The following is a 22,203-nucleotide window of genomic DNA, read 5'->3' on the forward strand; positions in this document are numbered from 1 at the left end:
AGAACTTTCTTCAACCGCAAGAGAGACGTTACTGTAGGTGAATAAGAACTTGCACACCTATATTTAAGGTCGCGCTCAAAATGTCCGCATTACTTGCGAGCAGCAATAAATCGGAATATCAACAAGTACGAAAAGATGGTGAAGAGTATTCACTGTAGTCAAGAATTGATGTAGAGGTCGTACACATGCAAGATTAAAAGAAGTAGTAGACTTGTTTGACAAAGCACAAAATTTTCTTTCATGGAATGCGAATCTATAGCATAAAGCTATTTGTAAAATAGTGAGAAACGTTACTGTAGCTGACGGAATGATCTCTAATTTTCCCACCTGTGGAAGATGCAGTCTTGTTTTTGAAAGGCGATCCCTCGAGCTGAAGCGCTATTAAATAAAGCTGCGTAGTAGAACCATACAGGCGGACCTTTTGAAGGTTGAGAGGCGGACTTACTGTTACGCTAGTTGGGCTTGGAACGGCGACTATGCAAAGCTGGGCGTGTAGCCAGGTTTAGAAGCAAATTTCATGAACTGTATGTGTATGCTATTTTCACGTGTTCCGGGTACAAATGAAAATGTTGCACATTGCGTGCGCAAATTAGTTTTCAGCGAGCCTAAAGCTTGGCGCCCTTCACTATACAAAACATTTCTGAAGTCTCGAGGCTCATTATAAGTATACGAGGGAAGATCACAGCATTCAGACTTCATTTCTCCGTCCTCAGTGGTAGTCTATAGCATCGTTTAAAGCCTGAAAGTTGAGGCCTCCTTCTTATAATTGCACGACCTATGGCCCCACGCGTCTCTCAGGTGCTCCTTTGTGTTCTCTCGTCATCGGCCTCGTTCCTCTCAGACTCCGTGAATACGGCTTTTGTGTGCGCGAGGGAATTTCAGGCATTCGGCGAAATGTCGTTTATTCATCTCTGCGTGTATAGTCCAAGGTTTCATGCCTTTAGTCTCGCATTTCTCTGCCACTCATGAACTACCATGACCCTGTTCCTCTTCATAAATGGCCCGTAGACCAAAAGTCAAGGAACATCGTTTTGGACCCCCCCCCCCCCCTCCCCTCCTAAAAAATGTCCCTGGATTTATTACAGGCCGCAGGGACGCAAAAACCTATAAAAATGCTGAAATGAGGAAAAGTGTGAAGCATCTTCAAGACATTCTGAAGCACAGGGACCGAGTAATATTTGTAAAACGTGTACCTGTCCACAATGTTATGGTCATGACGCTTTCAGGTGGGAATCAGGAATGTTGGAATGTAGCTTTGTTGCAATTTCTTTGTTTCTTTCAATGCTCGTGTTTCTTATTTTCCTATGTTTAAAAAATACTCAAACACCCCTTAAATCACTCTAATAACATGACGTATAATGAAATAAAACAGCGCAAGGAACGGGACGAAACACGGAAGGAAAGAAACACGACCACGGGCGCTGTCCGCTCCCGGTGTCCGTTTTTCTTTCCTCCCGTGTTTCGCGCCGTTCCTTGCGCTGTTTTATTTCATTATGCAGTACCAACTAGCCCGGCATCTAGCACTTCACAACGTGGTGTATACTCAGATGGTCTCGACACTGCCACGCATGCAAACCGATCGGTATTTACTGAGGTACACTAAATGAACTAGTCCCGAAAGCAACAAGATATCTCAGCTGTTCACGTTTGCTCTTCCAGGATATGCCCCACTAATGCACTAATGCACTACTGTCGACGCTGTGGGAATTTTCTAGTGCATAGTAGACAAACTAACGGCACAGAATGCGCCTTCAAGGACTTAGATGTTGCAAATAATGCATATCCGGCGCGTAGGTCATCTGAGATGTGCTTTCTAAATCATCCACCCATCTCAATTGGAAAGAAAGAAAAGACGAATCCACAGAGGCGTACATCGATCTACTGAAAGCAAAACCATGTAGCTCCCAACCTTCACATTTCCGTCGCAATACTTCCGTATTGAAGTATGTGTATAAAGAGAGACATGAGGGTGGAGGGGGCGTTTATATGTTGTTTCAAGCTTGTTGATAAACAGACCTGGACGCCGGTGAAAGACCGTATGGAATGAATCGATTTGATCTTTCTTGGCCAATTTTATTCTTTTTTTTCTTTTTTTTATTCAAATACCTTAAAGGCCCATTAAGGGAATTACGGGGGGGGGGGGAGGTTGCATGGTTACATACAACAAATTAGGGTCCACGCTTAAACACGCAATACAATACCAATACCAATTCAAAGTAAACGTAAATGGACACAAAACTGAGACTGTGGTTAATAGTAAAAACACAAATGCGAAATTGATCTTATGCAAAATGCGACCAATCTACTAAAACTTTATGTCCCAGAAGTTCTTCAGTTTCTCTACGAAAGCATCATGATTTAATGCAGAAGCGATGTCTTAAACAAAATTGTTCCTATGGTGGATGGCGAAAAATAATGGCCAATGACTATGGAGATGGGTACGTACAAACATGGATTCAATTTTGAAGTTATGATCTAAGTTCGGGTCTGATATAGCATGTAGCAAAGAATGAGTGACTGTGATACAGCCTGTGAAAATAAGACAATATGCTACCAGTCTTCGCTTTTCAAATGATGACACGTTTAGCGATGCTTTGATGGCGGGTGTGTTGCAATGGCGAAAGTAGTTTCTGGTAATAAATCTAGCTGCTTTATTCTGAACCGTCTCCAAGTTGTTGGATGCATTTGATACGTATTCCAAATTAAAGAGGCGTATTCTATTTTCGAGTGGACGAGGGCAATGTATGCCAAAATTTTGATGGTGGGGTTAGCTTGATGCAAGTGACGCCTGATGAAATCAAGATCTTTAGATGATTTACTTACAATTGCACTGATGTGGCTGTTTCATGTTGCATCAGACGAAAGATGAACACCTAGGTATTTCAGTCTACTAAAATTCTCAACGCAAGTACTACGCATGAAGTACCAATGATAATGAGGCCTAGAACTGGTAGTAAATATTACTGCCCTTATTTTAGAGACATTAATTTGCATTTTTTACTTCTTGCAACAAACAGCGATTCTATTGAGGTCAGTCTGTGAAGAGTTATACCGGCAGGGCTGGTAATCTGTCTGTAAATAACACAGTCGTCAGCAAATAATCTTGTAGTAGAAGTAATTATGTCACTTATGTCAATAATGTAGATAAAGAATAGAATCAGTCCAAGTTTTGAGCCTTGCGGAACACCAGATTTTAGGAAGAGGAAGATTTTAAGAAGTGGAAAACGCTGTGACCGCAAGCGTAAACAAATCAAAATGGACAATACTAAATTGTAATAAAAAGGGCGCTGTACCAGCAAATTCATTCAGTCTTATAAAAATCTTCTATGTGACATATCGCCAGTTGGGGAAGGGTACACTTAACACAGAAGGTTACGACCCACTGAGAGATGAAATAGCAGCTTTAAATGGGGATAAAGAGGGGAATCGCTCTTGACCTTCACAAATTTAACGCAGCAAATGTGTCGAATAGTAAGGGCTGTCCATTTAAGTAAATACCGGTGATTACATCCTGCATTCATATTCCTGAAAGCTTTGAAACAGCTGTGGCTTAAAACATCGAGCAGCGTCACTGGCGCTTCAAAGTAACCCGCACCACAAGGCAATAAACACAGGGACACGGTAGCCTGGCCAGGGGAGGTAACAGGTTTGTTTCAAATCTTATCGTTACCTGGCGCCTGCAATATTTTACTCCGTGGCGCTGCTTGACGCACGTATTTCCTGTGCCCGCCAATCAGCTAGGTCGCTAATGTAATCGGATATAAAGTTTGAAATCACTGCAATATAAAAATATCGACAAAAATATATAGCTGTGGCACAGCCATTTCTCATGCTTCGGTATTCCCACCAGAAAGGCAGTACGAAATGAGCCTAGAAAGAAATTAGAGAGGATTATGACGTGTAATGCAACGGCGCTAACACACTCATTTTGGGGTGAGAATTCTAAGCGAGGAGTTACTTAAGCCAGTTCACCTTTGGTTTAGAAAATGTATATTTTTAACTTCTTTTTGTGCGGACTGGAAACGGTGTGTTTCTTATTCTTATTTGCCTTAGGCTCTCGTACATGTACTTTAAGTGACTCTTCTGTAAACAACATGGTAGACGTGCTACTTTTCTTGATGCTTTGCCAGAAAATAAAAAAAAAAATTGCTCCCATTCGTTTGCTTAAGGCAATGAATAGCTCACTTCTGAGAAGCATTGAAAGGCTTAGCCCAAGACCTCATTCGCAGACGTAGCATACAGCGGCCGTAATTAAAAAACTGCATCGGTCAAGCTGTTGCTCAACACAAAAAACTCAGGCAGAAACGGTGCCCTAGAAGGCGGTGAAGAAAGGCCGTAGTAAGTTATCAGAAGGAGGGCCACGTGTAAGTGTGCACTTGTAGGTGCATGAAGGTAAAAACAATGACATGCATTGCGTAGAAGGTCTGTGCACGTCATAGCCGGTAGGAGCTAGCTACCTGAGGACCCGAACAGACGCCCAATATCACAATGTGGCCGTTTCTTTACCAGATGTAATGCTAACTGGACGCTGCTTCCTGTGGGGAACAGCAGAGACCAGCAATTGCCGCGGCTTCTAGGAGACGGTCGGTGCCTGCTGCCTTCTTTTCGCGGAATTAATTAGAAGAGAAGTGAGGAATGGCAGTCAGCTCTGGCAAATTCAAGGTGTTTATATATGACGACTCAAAATTCCATTCTTTATTACACCGCCGGACAGCTACTGCAATATTACAACCACACTACGGTTACATCTAGCCTAGCATTGACATCGTAACTGTCAGATTTGGTGTACAAGTGAATGGGCCCACTTAGAGTTGTTAGCAGCAACGCTCTTGCGTCTACCCGCACAGCCTCCTGGACAAAAGGTTGAAAAAAGTTCATCTTTGAAGCCGGCCCTCAGTGGCGTCGGCGAATTGACCGCAGGTGAGCCAGTAGCAAGCACAGACCAACTCGCATTTTCGTAATCTCCTGCTTGCTGAGGCTGTCCCTTTCCTAAACTTGCTCTTTCGGGGATGGTGGAGAGGGGAGCAAAATCACGCGAGCCTTCCGCGGAAAGAGGTCGGGAGGTTGGGAGAACTCGTAGACAAGCCAGTTAGGCTGGCGCCACCGACTGGTGCTGGCAAACGCCTGCGTCGTGGTGTCAGATGTCCATCTCCTCTTTATCATGCTTAACTGTTCAGTAGAGTGGAGAGCTGGGCCAGTTGGAACATATTGGTAAGGATTAAAACCAGCGGAAAGACGCAGACAAAGAGAGAATCACACAACACAACGCTGGACTAACAAGACTAACAACTGAGTTTATTGCTAAGAAACTGACATTCATATATACGCTTCAGCGAAGAAGCAACACATGCGCACGTGGCAAGAGAAATAATCAAAAAAGCAATCACGGGGAAAATTACCTTAATAGCACGCTATCTATGTGCGCTGTAAAGAGCTTAGAAACTGAAATTCTTTATCGTTCAAGGTAGCAGAAGTTTCGCTGACACAAGTCTCATCATTTCTAATAATGTGAAAAGCCTCCAGGATTTCGCGTTGGCTCTTTGTTTTTCCCCGCCCCAGAATGACTGTTTCCTTAAGCAGCGGCCTGCATTTCAAAGAGAGAAGCAGCGGCCTGTGCTTCTCTCTTTGTCTGCGTCTTTTCGCTGGTTTTAATCCTTACCAATATTAACTGTTCAGCTTTGCAAGACATGCGATATGCAAGAGCGAGCGAGACTTTGATGAGACCAAAGTACCGGTATGAGTAAGCTCCTTAAAACAGAGTTTCGCTAAAAAAAAAAAAAAAAAAGAGGTAGTCTGTAATACATTCTTGAGATTCTCATAGAACCATAATCTCTTTCGCAAATGCCGCTGAGATATAGTCTGAGTCACGCACGTTTATGAGCTGGCAGGAAAACTGGCAGAGTGATCCAAAATGTTGCCGTTTCGCTGTATTCCCACGACGAAGCGAATGCTCAATTTCCAATTGCAACGGTCCCCTTTCTCGAAAAACGTTCTTAGAGGCTTGATGTTTAGCTCGAACTTCCAAAAGAACTGTAGAGCGAACTTTCTCGCAACCTCTATAGGCCACCTCACTACAGGTATAGCCACTCTGCTTCTTATGTGATTCTTCTTTATCGAGAACGAGCAGTTTCTCACTTTTTCAATGCTGGCAATGTTACGTTCTCGGTCTCGGATGGAAGAGAACGAGAACGGAATTCAACATTGAAAGACTGAAAGCACTGAAAAAGCAGCGCCAACCACATTGGACGAACTACAAGTGAAATGCACACCTAAGCTACTATTATAGATAAGCAAATAATTCAATGTCAGCGGTTATTAACAAACTTGAGCCATTATAGTCCTGTTGCACTCGCGTTGTATACGTTCGCATATATCTCTAGTCAACGACGCATATATCTCTAGTCAAAGTGCATATGCTGACGACATCTGCATCTGGGCCTCTGGTTCGACGCGCCCACAACTACGTGCGAGACTGCAACGAGCTGTGTCATTAACATCGATGTACTTACGGCGTCAAGGTTTATTTTTAGCGGCAGAAAAGTGTGCAGTGATCGCGTTTACGGGAAAATGTGTCGGCCGCTACCCGATTACCCTTCATGGAGTCGTAATACCATACGTCTCCAGGCACAGATTCTTGGGAGTAATTATTGACCACCGACTATCCTGGTCGAAACATATTGCTATGGTGAAGAAGAGGCTAATTAATTTTTGCCATGTACTTCGTTACATAGCTGGCATCAAATGGGGTCCAACTGAGCGCTCCTTAATACGCCTTTACGAGGCTCTGTTTGTTGGCTACATCCGGTACAGTCTCCCAGTACTCTCTAGTATGAGCATTTCCTGCTTGCGGACTTTAGAGAGCGTGCAAGCGCAGGCACTGAAAATATGCCTTGGACTGCCCAGATGCACCTCTAACAAAGGCACAATTGAAGAGGCACACGCTCGCCCAATGTCCATATACTTGTCACACGAACCACTTCGTGTATATTTACGAGCACTTACAAGACACCGTTTTCACCCACTAAGCAAGATTCTGGATGAGAGGCCGGACTGCAGTTTTACAACTGCACTCCGCTGCCATCAGTCGCAAGTACCGACAGGATATGCCCTCCCATATCATCCCACCCAACCACCATGGACGATGGATAAACCTTTTGTGCACCTTCGTGTTCCCGGAATACTAAAGAAATCAATGGTACCAATTAGTGGACTCAAACAACTTACTCTGGCACACATCTGGTCAGAATATCCCAGTTATATTCACATATACACTGATGGATCTGTGTCAGCACAGGCATCCGCTGCAGCTGTGGTCATACCAGCTCGGAAAACGACTCTGCATTTCCTTTTGGGACACACCTCTACATCAACCGCTGCCGAACTTGTAGCCATTCGAGAATCTATTCGCTATATATGTGGGGAACCACCTCAAAAATGGTGTATATTCACGGACTCGAAGACTGCATTACAAATTTTGGAAAACTTCTTACGCCACACTGCCTATCAGTCCCTGGCACTAAACATTATCGATCTCATCACATCTGCCCAGCTGCAAGGCCACACGATAATGTTTCAATGGATTCCTGCCCACTGCGGCCTCCATGGGAATGAGCAGGCCGATGTTGAAGCGAAAAGCGCACTCATGAATGGCTTCCAAACAGCTGTGCCTTTTTCAAGAGCGGATACGACGTGTCTTCTAAAGAGTTATATGAATATTGCTACAGCAGCTTACTGGGCTCAACCAGACGCCCGACACATCCGTCTAAGAAGGCTTGATCGAACATTTAAATTTTATGTTCCGCATGATATTCCGCGTCATCACACATGCTTGATACATCGACTTCGTTTAAACGTGGCTTTCACGCGCAAATACTTACATATAATTGGACAGCTGGACTCACCGGAATGTTTAACTTGTGGCATCCCAGAGACTGTGGACCATGTATTATTGGTGTGCCCAGAGTATGCGAACGAAAGAAATGTGCTAGCTGCTTCCTTGAAGCGTTTAGACAAGAGGCCTCTGTCGGAGGAACTGCTGCTGGGCGCTTGGCAGGACAAGGGGAAGGGCGTCCAGGCAGTGCGCGCTCTTTGCCGTTATTTGAGCGCCAGCGGACTTGATTCACGTTTGTAAAGCAAGCTGCTGTGTCTGTATATATATTTCATATGCCTTCTCCCACATCGTCACCCATCATGACCTTCTTTCTTCTCTCCTTCCCCTTCCCCAGTGCAGAGTAGCAGGCCAGATTTGAATTATTCGGGCCAACCTCTCTGCCTTTTCCTTTCAATAAATCCATCTATCTATCTATCTGACACGAGGAGTTTTTGAAGACAACCGAAGCGAAAGACCGATAAAAGTTGCGAACCGCCTGCGCCGAGGAGAAGGACAAGAGCCATGAATAGGATGTTGTTGCCAAAAAAACAAGTAAGGCCGCCCGCTTGCGGTCCGGAAGTGTCTCAGCTTCTCGAGCGTGCTCAAGCGTCTCGCGTTCTTAATGAGAAGAGCCCGAGGTGGCCCCAACACTTGCGGTGTATACGCTAATGAAAGGAGAAACCTGAGCCTTGCCAAGGTCAATGTCCTTCCAGGCAGGAAGGAAAAAAAGTTAAGCTAGGGGTTCAAGTTAGTCCGGTTAGAGCAAGATAGCGCTTTTAATTTTCTTTTTTTTTTAGCGGTTGCGTTATTTTCTACATGTTAAGATCGCCACATTATGCGAGTTTATCAAGGGAGATGGGGGGAGGGCGAAAATAAGGAGTAATGCAAGTGCACAATTAGTGCTTAACACTACGTTGTGCAGTGGATTTCACTTTTAACGCCACCACAAAATCCACCTCTGTGATTTTATGCCATAGCCAATCATTTAGAAGAGAAGTCACGAAGGAGAGCGACTGAGGGCAAGGGAGAGCAAAGGTAGTCTGAAGCGATGAAGGGCTCAAGTATAACACGATTTTAGTATGTCGCGTTTTCACTTGATCTCTTTTTCGATTACCAAACTTCTTACACTGATGTGGCACCAATTTTGCTTAACTGCTGTTTGGTTGTTTTACGGTTCGCAAATGCCTCGCTCGGCGGCAGTGCAGTGACGCACGCAAACATTTCTGCATAACGGCGTTCATACAGTTCATAAACTACAAATACAATGGGGTACGGGTTCAGGGAAGCTTATAATGTTGATGCCCATTGATTTCTTTTTATTGGCGAGAAAACGAAACAGCTAAGAAGGGTTTAAGGATTGTTGAACCTGCTTATCGAGGGTAAGCTCAATTTGCAGTCGTCGCAAGAGACACAAAGCATAGGTAATCGCACAATATAGTTCGCTCGGCGTTCAACGTCATCCTCTAAGACTACGTTAAGGCCCACTCGAAAGCAACGTGATGCAACGATAGCGAGTCCTTAGCCGTCAACGCTAATTTCGGCATACAATCGTTGTCCATTCTCTTGTCCGGAGCTTGGTTTAACCACAGTGAAAGGTACGCGTGCGCATTTAAGTTATGGTAAAATTATATCCTCTTACTAAAATAGGGCTGTTGCTATGCGGCTCAGCATGGTCAAATGAAAGGGAAATTTATATGTATCCTGAATACTACTTTTTACTTGTATTAGAGCTTGAGCTTTAAAAGAAGGACTGCAGGTCGCGCATGCTAGTGCGGTCACCTGTTAGCGGCCTTCGAAAAAAAATGCTACAGCAACGCATATGTTTCATCGCACAAAGGTGAGAACATTGTTGATATTGAACTTCCTGCTCGGATCTCCTGTGTCAGCCAAGGCTGAAAACGGAAGTTGACAGTGCTACCCAAATTTAAATTTTATGGACACACACTAAAGATGAGCCTTCGCACAAAGGAGGGAAGGGGGGGGGGGGGGGGGGGGGCTCGTGAGTTGCAACTCATGCGATGAATGAACAACCGTATCGAAATAAAAAAACCGCTTTAATTTCAGAAGTCGAAATAAACCGGAATAGCTGCAAGATGAAATATCAGAGATATGCCTGTTAGCGGGAAAAACAGGCACCGCTAATCCAAAGCTTGGCTGTACAGTGCTGTAGGAGGCAAGTAGGAAAGCAGTTCGTTCAACCACACAAGGCAGGCTCAGCAACAGAAACGAAAATTTCAAGGCAGCACTCAAGTCACCTTACGTTCAGCTAGGCGAAAGCCTTTTGGCCGCCCTGCTGCGATCTCCGGAACGCCCCTGATTTCTTCAGAGAAAGAGAGAGGGTATATGTGAAAGACAGGGAGAGCGAGCGATAGAGTACAGAGATAGTATCTATCTCTCCATCACCAGAGAGAGCAAAGAGTATGAAGTTGAAAGGGTGGAGAGATAGGTGATGGAATTAAGCCCCTCCTTTCTCCTCTCTTTATCCCCTTTCCTATCTACCCTCCTCTCCCTCTCTTCTATAATTATCTATCACTAACTATAACTATCGGTCACTATATACCAAAACTCCCCTGACATTCCGTAGAATCTCGCGGAATATCGCGGACACATCTCGCGCGCACTTTCTGCGGAAGCCACTCATCAGCGGTTAAGAGTTTCGCATCAAAGTGTTAAAAGGCCAACGCCGGACATTGGGGCAAGACAACTGTTTGCAAAAACACTTAGTACACACACTCACGCACATCAGCTCGCGAACACCTCCACTTACGGCCGGGTCACGTGTCACTTCTACGCGGCAGTGAAAAGATGCCCTACATGTGCGGTAGGGTTGGCGCCGGCCCAGTGCCGCTGGATGGGCTCTTTACACAAGCGCTCCGACGACTGAGCGGGTTCATCCAGTATGTGGAGCCAGAGGGAGTAAAGTCCCCACAGCACGTTATTTAAAAGAAATTTGTACACATATGATTATTATTCGCTCATACAACTTTTCTTGAGCATCTGTGAGTGCATGATTGACAATCATTCAGAAAAGATGCTATGAGAAAAAATGAACGAAATTTCACTGCAGGTTTTGAAAAGAATGTACTCAAGTTTGTGGAGCAACTGTGCATGTTGAACTGACTTTTTAGCAACCACGTAGGATACCGCAATTAACTTACGTGCATGGCTGTCGAAGAAAAGATATCAGACACTGAGGCTATAAGTTAGAGCGCACGCAATCATTTGCAATTGTTGCTACAAATGAACCGTGCTCAAACGAAAACTTTAAGGCTTATAACAAGCAACAAAATATGTGATAGATGAATTTAAAACTATATCTTCCAAACTATAAATCGTGACCGTTCAGTTACATCTTCTATTGCGGGCAAGAAAAATTGCAAACTACTTACTGGACATTTCCCGGTTAGGCGAGGTAAAAATTAAAAGCTGCCGGAGTTGTGTGAGTGCAACGAGAATCTGGATGGTGCAACCTTCTCGCCTGAAATTGTACGCATACGTTTTTGTTGTCCAGACAGCTCTTCCATCCCACTAACTGAATATTCGATTCTGCCACAAATTCTAACCTCTGTTGCCACGCCTCTGGTGTTGCGAAAAGAGCAGCTAGCTATCTGAAGCGCCGGAGCTCGCCCGCCTTCAACCGCGAAATTGAGTCTCAGAGAGAAGCAGCTTCACGGTTGCGACTAAGGAACCTTTTCGCAACATCTCATTTGTGAGTGTGGATAAATTGAATCAGTGAGAGAGGCAAAGAGAGTGGCAAAGAAAGTGGCAAAGAGAGAGAGACTGGAGAGTGAGATTTGAATCGTGTCAACCGATGTTACTTTGGCGGCTTTTGCTAATAGGCAGCGTTTGTTCAACGGGCAAAGACAATCTTCCGTCCTGGAGGTCTTGCACAGTTGCTCAAATGGTTACAATAGACCTGTATGCTTCACACTTAAAAGCCTTAGATGTACTCTATATGGACTAACACGAAAGTCAATGAGCTCTCGTCACTGTGCAAATGCATTACTTCAAATCAAGTTAGCTTATTCAAAGCTTACAGCGGTGCACGTTTCCTCTGTGCTCATAAGAGCAGCGATAAATGTCCTGAAATATCCTAAAATATAAGAAGGGCTTATTATGAAAGGACCGAAAAGGGGTTCAGGAAGCGCCTCAGTACGGAAGCCAGGTCAAATTTTTGACAATCGGATGTCTTCGCCTGGACGCATGCCTTCACAGAACGACTGGAACTTGTTTAAATAAGCATTTCGCGGTTATTGTAGGCAAGAAAAAAGTAATCAGCGAGTCATTTTCCAATCGGTCAAAACGAGAGGTGCAAAACTACTGAATATTCAGAGAAGAATGATTCGTGAGAATTGCCTAAATAGCTGCGTGTGAAAACCCACAAAGCAAAGACGGAGACCTTGTGTGCATGATGGTTTATTCAAGACAAATTTTCCAATTTTGTGAAAAGAGCCCTCGTTTCGGCACAGCATTGTCGCCGGTGAAGTGTGCCGGAATACAGCTACGACAAGCTAACTAATCAGCTGCTTCTCTAAAGTGAATAGTTCACTTTTGAAATCATATTTTAGGCTTTTTTTACGAGAAGCTTCTAGCGAGGTTGGTTGGTTGGTTTGTGGGGTTTAACGTCCCAAAGCGACTCAGGCTATAAGAGACGCCGTAGTGGAGGACTCCGGAAATTTCGACCGCCTGGGGTACTTTAACATGCACTGACATCGCACAGCACACGGGCGCCTTACTTTTCGCCTCCATCGAAAAGCGGCCGCCGAGGTCGGGATTCGATCCCGCGTCCTTGGGAACAGTAGTCGAGCGCCGTAACCACTGCGCCACCCCGGCAGGGCGTACGTGATATCGCTATCAGTATTCAGAAACTTCAAAATGCTATTTTCGCAAAAATTGAGCAAACTGTGAGGACGCATGCTGCCGAAATCAAAACTGAGTAGCCAAAACAGCACAGCCGACCTACAAGCGTGCATCACACAGCGATGCACCTGTCATATGCTCTCTGGCCACTCCAAACCAGGCGCTACAGAATTCACTCGCCCCGCTACTCAGTCTCGTGACTTCACAATTGAGATGTAATCTATGATCATTCTTTTACAGTGAATAAAAGTGCAGCCTAGTATGAGAGGGCGTATTGCATCGTAGCTTTCTTTCTAAATAAGGTCAGTAGCAGTGACACTTTTTTTTACCACAAACTTTTACCTTTTAGAACTTCCAAAAGCTGAATTGCCAGTGGGAGCAATCTCCGTGATTTTATAATGCAATTACCTAACGATGGCGGCCAAATTTAATTCGCTCTCAGCTTCCATATAATAAAAATAAAAATGAATGCAGGACAGATCTACGATTTAGGCATTCAGAGAACATTTTTACTCAAAACCCTCTGACAGCGTACTATGCCCTATTCGGGAAATTTTCCATCGGCGATAGAACGGGTCGGGTCCCACCTTTCGGTGATTCTCTGATCACCTGGCACGGTTCGATGCGCGCGGTATTTCATGCCTCTACATACCTGCAGGCAGTGAGGGCGGACACTAATGAACGTGTAATTAGGCGCCCCGATTTCCGGTTTCCGGTAATGAACGCGTGGTCTGCCCACGTCCAGGGATTCCAGGCTATTAAATAAAAATTGTAGATCAAAAGAAGCTATGCCTCTCTGTAGTGCCTACTTCGCAAGAGATAAAGGCGTAAGAGCCCAAGAAGCAGATAATAGGATACTGGAAGATTAATTAAACAAATAATCAGGTTTTGGTACAGCGTAAGAGGCTAAGTCACAGCAGTACTTTAAGCCAACAGTCTCTTCCTCTCCCTTCCCCCGACCTACCCCGCCATGAACATTAATGTTGAGATGAGATGCGAATATGTCGAAAACTTGGTTGTTGTTCTTGCCCTTTCAAACTCAGTTCGTTTCAGTTGAAGATTCGATTCTTAACTGATTCCGCGATTTTTTTGGAGAACAACCTTCTTGTGATTATATTCAATTTACGATGCTCTCTCGTATTACAATTCTGGTGTCTACTCTTGTCGTACGAGTCTCAGCCGAGATATCTTTCACATTCCAAGTTAATCAAGCAAGGAACAGTAGATGCATGTTTGCTGTCAGCTCGTTGCACAGTGGGGATCTATTCTCTCCACCAGGTTGAAATTTTTCCAGGTGTTCTTCACGTAGTAGTTTCTACAACTTGAAAGTGATATTTGCTGCACCACATAATCTATTCCAGGTTTTACGTGTTTGCAGACCACGACAGGTCTAAGAAACCATAATTCACATTTAAACATAAGAAGCCGCTTGATTCCTTCCGAAATAAACTTGTAAATCAATTCCCTGTATGAATTTTATTTCCGTAACAACAGCTTGTACATAACGCAGATATAAAGGCGCCTGAGCCTAACGCTGGGGGAGCATGCGTCGTTGGTTCATATCAAAATAATGAGCACTTTATTGAACCATGCAAGTATTAAAAAAAAAATAGACATTTCCTCCTTCCTAACTGTGCACACCTTTTAACGAGGGCTAAATGCTACCAAGATAAGCACAGAAAGTTCATGAAATCATGAAATTCAGTTGAGGCGTGTATATCTGTGCCCCTTCACAATGACTGCTAGAATAAGAACATTTCTTTACAAACATTCCAAAACTTGCCGTCGGTCTTCCTTTAATATCTTTAATTCGCATGTACACCAACAGGGTTTGTCTTTTATGAAATCTTTGAAGGTTTGCGTATAGGGAGAAGTTATGTTAATCGACGGGACGTATTGCAATTATAATAAGTTACAAGTGTTTTCCCCATCCTACCAACGCCTTTACTGTGTGCTGCCTATGCGCTACATTCTTCGAAATATATGCAGCAAGACTTACCGGCAACAAAAGGACCCTTAATATAAATGCACTGAACTATCAACACAAGGTTTTATATGTGTGACAGAGAACCTTGACAAGGTTAAAATTAAGGCCGGAGCTTATTGTCCTAATTAGCCCAGTTACGTCTTCACTAAGCCTTAAGTGTCTTCCACTCAACCCCATTTAGCCTTTTCTGATGTCTTTCGAATTTCATCAACCTACTTGCCTGTCACTCCAAGCTAAAACACAAGTTTAGCTTGTCCTGTACAAGTTTCGTGAAGTAGAACTAATTAGGCCACTTTCAGCAGCTTCTTTAAGCCTCTTGTTTTTCTCATCAGAAGTGCTACTTCTACTTCCGCTTCATTCTACTCAACGTCTGTAAAGCCTAATCACCAACTTTGCTCTCTTTTGGGCTCCACCGCTTCGAGCATGGAATACACCGTTTCGGCGAAAAAAAGATGTTTTTTTTTTATTTCTTGATTCGAGACAATTAACAAATCTCTATACACTCTGTATATGAACACTGATAAAATTCGGATTTCACTGTGATAAAATTAAGAATCACATATTTCTAGCACATGTCTAGTATACAGCACGATATGAAATGATACTTTTGGCCTTTACAAGAGTTGTTGTCGGGCTAGTTGGCTAGGATCATATAATGCCATCATGGCTATGCGCAAAAAGGACAACCCAAAAAAGCAGAGGCAACAACAAGACAAACGCAACGAAAGATTGCGCTCGTCTTTACGCTGCCTCTGTTTTTTGTGTTGTCCTTTTTGCACATAGCCATGATGGCTTTACATGATACTTTTGGCTGCCTGTTACTTATCCACCTTCTTTTGGGGCTTGGTACTGCAGATCGTTTGATTCGATTTTGAGGAGTTTAAGGTCCCAAAGCCATCCAGGCTAGGAGGGAAGCTGTAGTGGAGGTTGTCTTGACATTTCGACCAACTAGGCACTGAGATTGCAAAGTATACGGGAGTCCTGCATTTCAACTTGATTGAAACAAACGGTACTCAATGATTGCCACTAGTAGATTTTATTTTTAATTTGTTTTTGGTTTATTATTCAAAAAAAGAACCCTCCTTACCTAATTTATTTTCATGAAATAGTCTGTAATTAACCCTGTTCGTTTAAAGCTTGGTATGTGAAGAGTAAATATCACTACGGTACTATTCTTCGCACGGCATATTCTTCTTTTTTTTTTTTTTGCAGTTGCAAACGGTGCTTAGAATTCATAACTACTCGTGCACTCTCGCATAACTAATCGCGACCTTTAGTCTTTCATTACCTTCGATTCAGGTTTCTTCGTCTGTTGATTGATGGTGTATATATTCTAGACACTGTCACAGCCTTCTACTTGGCAACAATACTGTAATTATGTGATTAAACATTAAAATAGACAACGTTTGACGCGCTGCCCTGCCCACTGAACCCCATATCCTCAAAGAGTTTGGTTCACCACCTGGGTTAATTGACTGATGATCAGAGGAAAGCTTCTGCTGCGACATATGATAGAAACTGCAAGGAATGAGCGCCAAGTCGATGTGACTGGAAACTCCCAGGCTCTTCACCGTTCACCTTTGCGAAGGATCGGTGCTTCTGACCGTACGGCACATACACGGTAAGCGTGTTGAATTCCCAGGACCACACAGGTCACCAATGCCACATTTATGAAACCTCTGAAGACGATGCCCACCTGAAGCACGTTTCATTTTATCATCATTATCATCATCATAATCATCATCAGCCTGATTATACCCACTGCAGGGCGAAGGCCTCTCCCATATTTCTCCACTTAACCCGGTTCTGTGCTAGCTGCATCCACTTGACCCCTGCGAACTTCTTAATCTCATCCGCCCAACTAACTTTCTGCCGCCCCCTGCTACGCTTTCCTTCCCTTGGAATCCAGTTTGTTACCCTCAGCGACCATCGGTTATCCTCTCTTCGTACTACATGTCCTGCCCATGTCCATTTCTTCTTCTTAATTTCCACTAGAATGTCGGTAACTTGAGTTATTTCTCTGACCCACTCTGCACGCTTTCTATCTCTTAATGTTACCCCTACCATTTTTCGTTCCATAGCCCTCTGGGTTGTCCTCAACTTAAGTAGAACTGTCTTGGTTAGCCTCCACGTTTCAGCCCCATAGGTGAGTACAGGCAAGATGCAACTGTTGTATACTTTCCTCTTGAGCGATACCGGTAAGCTGCTAGTCATAATCTGCGAGTACTTGCCAAATGCGCTCCATCCCAATCTTATTCTTTTTATTATTTCCTTTTCATGGTCCGGATCTGCGGTTACTACCTGTCCCAAGTAGATATATTCGCCTACTACTTCCAGTATTTCGCTACCTAATGTAAACTGCTGTTCCTTCCCGAGGCTGTTGAACATTACCTTAGTCTTCTGCATATTGATTTTCAAGCCTACCTTTCTCATTTTATCAACATAAAATGGAGCAAGTCTTTAGGACTACGGTGCGAACACTTTTTTTTTTCACAAAATAACGTCAGATAGAGGGAGCGTTAAGAAATGTGATCGGGCGTTTACACTTTAGTTAATATTAATATAAGTGTGAGCTTCGGTGGCGGTGAGAAATCGGGAGGCCAGTGTATTAACGAAGGTAGGGCGCCTTTTCTCAGGCTAATGAGGCAACTGAGCGCAGGTACTCGTGACGGTGTGTGATGGTGAGGTGTAAGCGTGTGGGAGGGGGAGTGTGGTGATAGTAGCAGGCGAGGGGGGGGGGGGCGCAACTGTGTAACAGCGCCACGCGAGTGTGTTTATTGACCCATCCATAACCACATAACCACTAATATTCCTTCTATGATCCATGCGTCTCTGTACGATAGACACAGCGAGGACCTCGTGGTACCTTGAGTATTATAACGACGTTTCGAACAGTTGACGATAATTAAGGATTGTCAGAATTTTCTATTGGCATGTTACTTGTGATGCCACTCCATGGGCCCAGTCTGACGCTTTTTTGCACGTATTTTATTCAATAACGCCGCAAAGCCTGGCAACAAGGTCTTAACAGCTTTCGCACTGGAAGGGGTCAACAGAGAAGTAGACGTACAGTCGGCGTCACCCTTGAGTAGAGTTGTCGGACAGTGCGCAAGACACAATAAAAGCTGAAATTAGAAAGCAGCCCACAGTTTTCGGACAGAGTGCTCGAACGCACCTTCTTTGCTGGCCTATGCGGGGATCTACTTCCGTGCAGGCATTGCCCCTAGAAAGTAGAAACTGCAACGAGGAGTCGATTTATATACAGGCAAGTGCGCCAATCGAACACTAGACAAAGGGGTGACGAAGACTGTACAAAGATTAAAAAAAAAAGTGGCTTGCAAGTATATACACACCCAAGACAGCCTCCACGACCTGTCCAACTGTAAAGGAAATTGATACAGCGGCAAAGTTTAGACAAATAGCCAGTAAAAATATCTCAGTTAAAGATACCCTCGCAAAAAAATAAATAAGAAATTATAATGGCAAGGACAAGCAATGTGACTTAAACAGAGCAGGTTGTCGTTGTACATAACGGTTCACACTCGAAAAGACGAATGCAGCAGGCAGTGCCAAAGCTCATGATTTATGCAGATGGCGTTACGAAACCTGTCGGAATACCGTGTCCGCAGCTGGCATAAAAAGGGGCATAACTGCGGTGGTATTAGGGTATTTGCCCAGCAGAGGACATAGTGGGCCGACAATAGTAACGGTAAGGAAAATTGGGGTAAAGGGCGCTAAAATGTCAATGAAAGTAATAATCAAGCAGTGCCGAAAAATGAAGCGTTGACGCTCCGTTGCGTCAAATGTTAAACAGCCGTACACCTGTGTAGTAGTATGCCTACACAGGAACTACCTTGCTGAAACATATATTTTGAACACGTTTCATACACTAAACATTACATGCTTGTGAAAGAGCTTTAAAAACAAAATCTGCTATTGTCATAACATTTCCATCTCATACATGGCCATTGCGATGCGCACATTCTTCTTTTCTAGGTTAACTGCAAATCCCCCCCCCCCCACCCCTTTCCGAAAATAATAACTGCAAAATATGAAATGAGCGGTTAAAGAAGAAAGTTGCCTGACCGATCGAAGTGCACTTACCCAACCTCGGTATCAGAAAAATTGCAGAAGCCAAAACTTACTGAATGCGGGCTTCATCAATATTTCGGTTTTATTAGTTTTTACGCGGATAAACTTGGCTCCGACCTTTAGAAAATGGGCATTTTCAAGAGCAAGCATTATGGAAATCACCGATCTGCACAATTTCACAACCCGATTTGATAAAGTAACATTAATTTTTTTTATTGAGCAAGTCCACTATACGCCGAAACAAGAAATTTTGTATTGAAGCCCGACTTGAATATGTAATATTATTTAGCATAGCAGCCCTGTGGCCAGAACGTGCGATGTTTCTCTACCATGACTGAAAGAAGCATGTTTACTAGATTTGCTCTAAAAATCGATATCAAGTGCGTTCTACACCACTTCCACTTCCTTGCAGTTTGAAACCTAGAACCATTCAGCCCTCCGAAGCTCGTTTTATTGCGAAAACGTGAACAAGATGCCATTAAAAGATATCAAAACTGTTCGGCTCTTCTTAAGTACCGATATAACCCCGAAACCTCTCCACTCTGGAAATGTTTCCGAGAGAAATGCGAAGCTTATCATGTGAATTCTCATAGCTGACTGTGACGAAGAAAAACAGCATAAAATAAAGTATAAACCACTAAACCGCAGAAAAAAAAACACGAAGCAAGGATGAAAATCTCCAAATAATCATGATTTAATAATCATGATGTAAGACTTGCAGGTTAAAAATTGTTTCAGCATTAGCATCGTTCGCTCTTCATTTGGAGTCATGCCACTGCAGTATAGTTCTGGTGCCTCACTGCAAGTTCCATCTCATGGTCGCGCTAGTAGCGGCGCAGCGAGTACCAAAACGTATTGCCAGCGACATCTACAAAAGCTATGTACTTGAAATGACACAATCATTCTGACTTGTAAATATTAAAACTACTTAGTAAACAAAATACATAAGAGCATAACAACGAAGACAAAGGAATATGTGCTTGCAGAAATGAGATGAAGTTTCTTTTTCAGAAAACGATGCATGGCATGTTGGTATGCAGTAGGTAAAATATGACTTATTTTTAGCCCCCCCCCCCCCCCCCCCCTCCTCCTGGGAACCTGGTGTACTAGTGGGCGAGCCACTGAATTGGATCAAGCCCTGTGCAAGGCGACAGCAATGGAGCGGGTTCTTGTTTGTCTTCGTCTTGCCATTTGCGTCGGCGTACAGTGTGAACGCGAATGATCTGTCTTGCACTTATTTCCGTGTCGCTATGCTGGCAGCGGTAAAGCTCATAGCAACAGTAAGGCGCTGAGCTCCCGATGAAAAATGCAATAGCTGCTGAGCGCGCGTCTCCGACGAGCCTGCGTAAGACTTCTCAAGAAGACGTCGTTTGGCTGACTAGCTCTCCTATTGGGTAATAATTTTGAAAATTCATTTGACCTTCAATAAAAAAAGTAACTACCACCTTCGTTCTTTAGGGCAATGATGTTCATCTGTGTCATATTTGAGGTATCTATACAGAAGTGCCACTGCGAACATTGTATTTTTGGTTTGCCGTTGGTGTGTTCCAACACTGCTTTATCGCGATGCACGTTTGTAGTTGACGCAGCATTTATACGCATTTACTAAGAGAAGATCAAAAACAACATTGTTTTACGTTCTTCAGTATAGCGTAAGAGACACTTTACAATGAATTTCTATAAAGAGCTCAAACTCTTTTCTATCGTGCTCGTCTCGCGTTAACTTCGATGGTACCGAACGGAGCGTCCTTTTCAGAATGTTTCGGCCGTCAGGATGCGCAAAGAACAACTTCGTTGACAAAACACGCAACGGTGGCTCTAAAAAAAATGTTGACGGTGCTTTGTGGGATCTCTCGAAAAGCAGCGTAAATTTTCTGAGAAAATACTATGAGTACGTGACTCCACGTTGCTGTTTGTCACTTCTAATTTTATACGCCTATTTTACTCTGCAACTCATGTAGCCTCAAAAGACTTTGGGATATGTTTTCTTTCTATATAAATAGGGTACCACGTCTCTCAACTGCAATCATGAGCAACCAGAGGACCGTGAACAAACATCTTGCAGTGAGGTTTTTTTTTTCTTTTTTGTTTTTGCTTGCCGCGTTTTCTGAATGCTGCGAACAATACAGAGAATTCCTGTTGAAATATCACAATGCTCTAGGCGCTCCGTTGAGTCAGATCGATGAAGAACTGTAACTCCAACTTACCTTGACGCATCTAGGGGAATTGACAAAGAAACAAGGTGTTGACCTTTCATAGTTTCCTCAGTTTTCCAGCTAAGTTCCGAACTGTTTTTCTTTTATTTCCTTACTCTCGGATTTCAAGTTGGCAACAGCGATAAACACAATCTTACATTAGAGTGCTGCCGTGTAAAATGTGGCCCGTGAAGACAGACTACTCGTGGGTGTTCTCCTATGCAACACTTTAGAAGATTGACTTCCACAGCAATGAGAAATATGTAGCAAAACCAGCGAATCGACCCTTGCGTAAAAAGAAGCCCGTAGTCATCGATTGGAAGTTGAAGTAATGGTTGTATGTCTGAACAGGTTGGATGGCTTCAAAGGCACAAGCTTCTCGGAAGTCACACGTAAAAATATGTACAAGAACAGTATTGTATTGTTATAAGGTATGATAATCTGAGAACAGGCTTCTCAGGACATAGAGTCCTACTGACAATTGAACGATTATAAGAGTTACAATGCCAGAAATAAATGCCTAACATCAAATCTACTTCACTGCTTACCGTTTCTGTGGCCCTGTCTTATGGAAACGTAACAGTACTATGCGCCACTACTAATTGAAAACATTTATACAAGATTTCAATACCACAAACACTTGCACAGCTTCTATGCCTAGACCTCTAGCATCGACCCAGCCAGATCGATAAACAGGCTGCATAAATTATTTCCTCCTGGTTCCTTTTCAAGTCATAACGGACCGAAAAGGGCTGGCTGAGCTTCACGTATAAATAATCGGTTGCGGATAAATTTAATTACTCGCCGCTTGTCGACTCTCACAGAATTCTTGGTAAACGAGCACAAAAAGACGAACACAGGAGAGAAGACAACACGACAGAAGAATGAGCTGTTATGTAGTTTTCTCTTCACTGCTTTGTTTGTTTTTTTTTTTTTGTTTTTTTTGCTCTCGTTTACCACGTTATCACGCAGAATGGCTAGTACACGAACATTTTCGCGCATAAAAAGCGCAGAAATAGTTTGGAGCTCATACACCAAGGCTGCCTTTATTTATTTGTTATTGTTTCAAAGATAAATTCCTCCATCACGTTCGACTGCGGGCATTCACAACAATAGTAGTGTATGCATTTCGAGTCCTTTCTCAGGAAAGAAAAATAATCTCTTCTTTAAGTCTTGGGCTCTCCATCGTGTGCCGCTTC

The sequence above is a fragment of the Amblyomma maculatum genome, chromosome 8 (assembly GCF_055883805.1).
Source record: "Amblyomma maculatum isolate TAMU_Amacu chromosome 8, ASM5588380v1, whole genome shotgun sequence".
Taxonomy (NCBI): Eukaryota; Metazoa; Arthropoda; class Arachnida; order Ixodida; family Ixodidae; genus Amblyomma; species Amblyomma maculatum.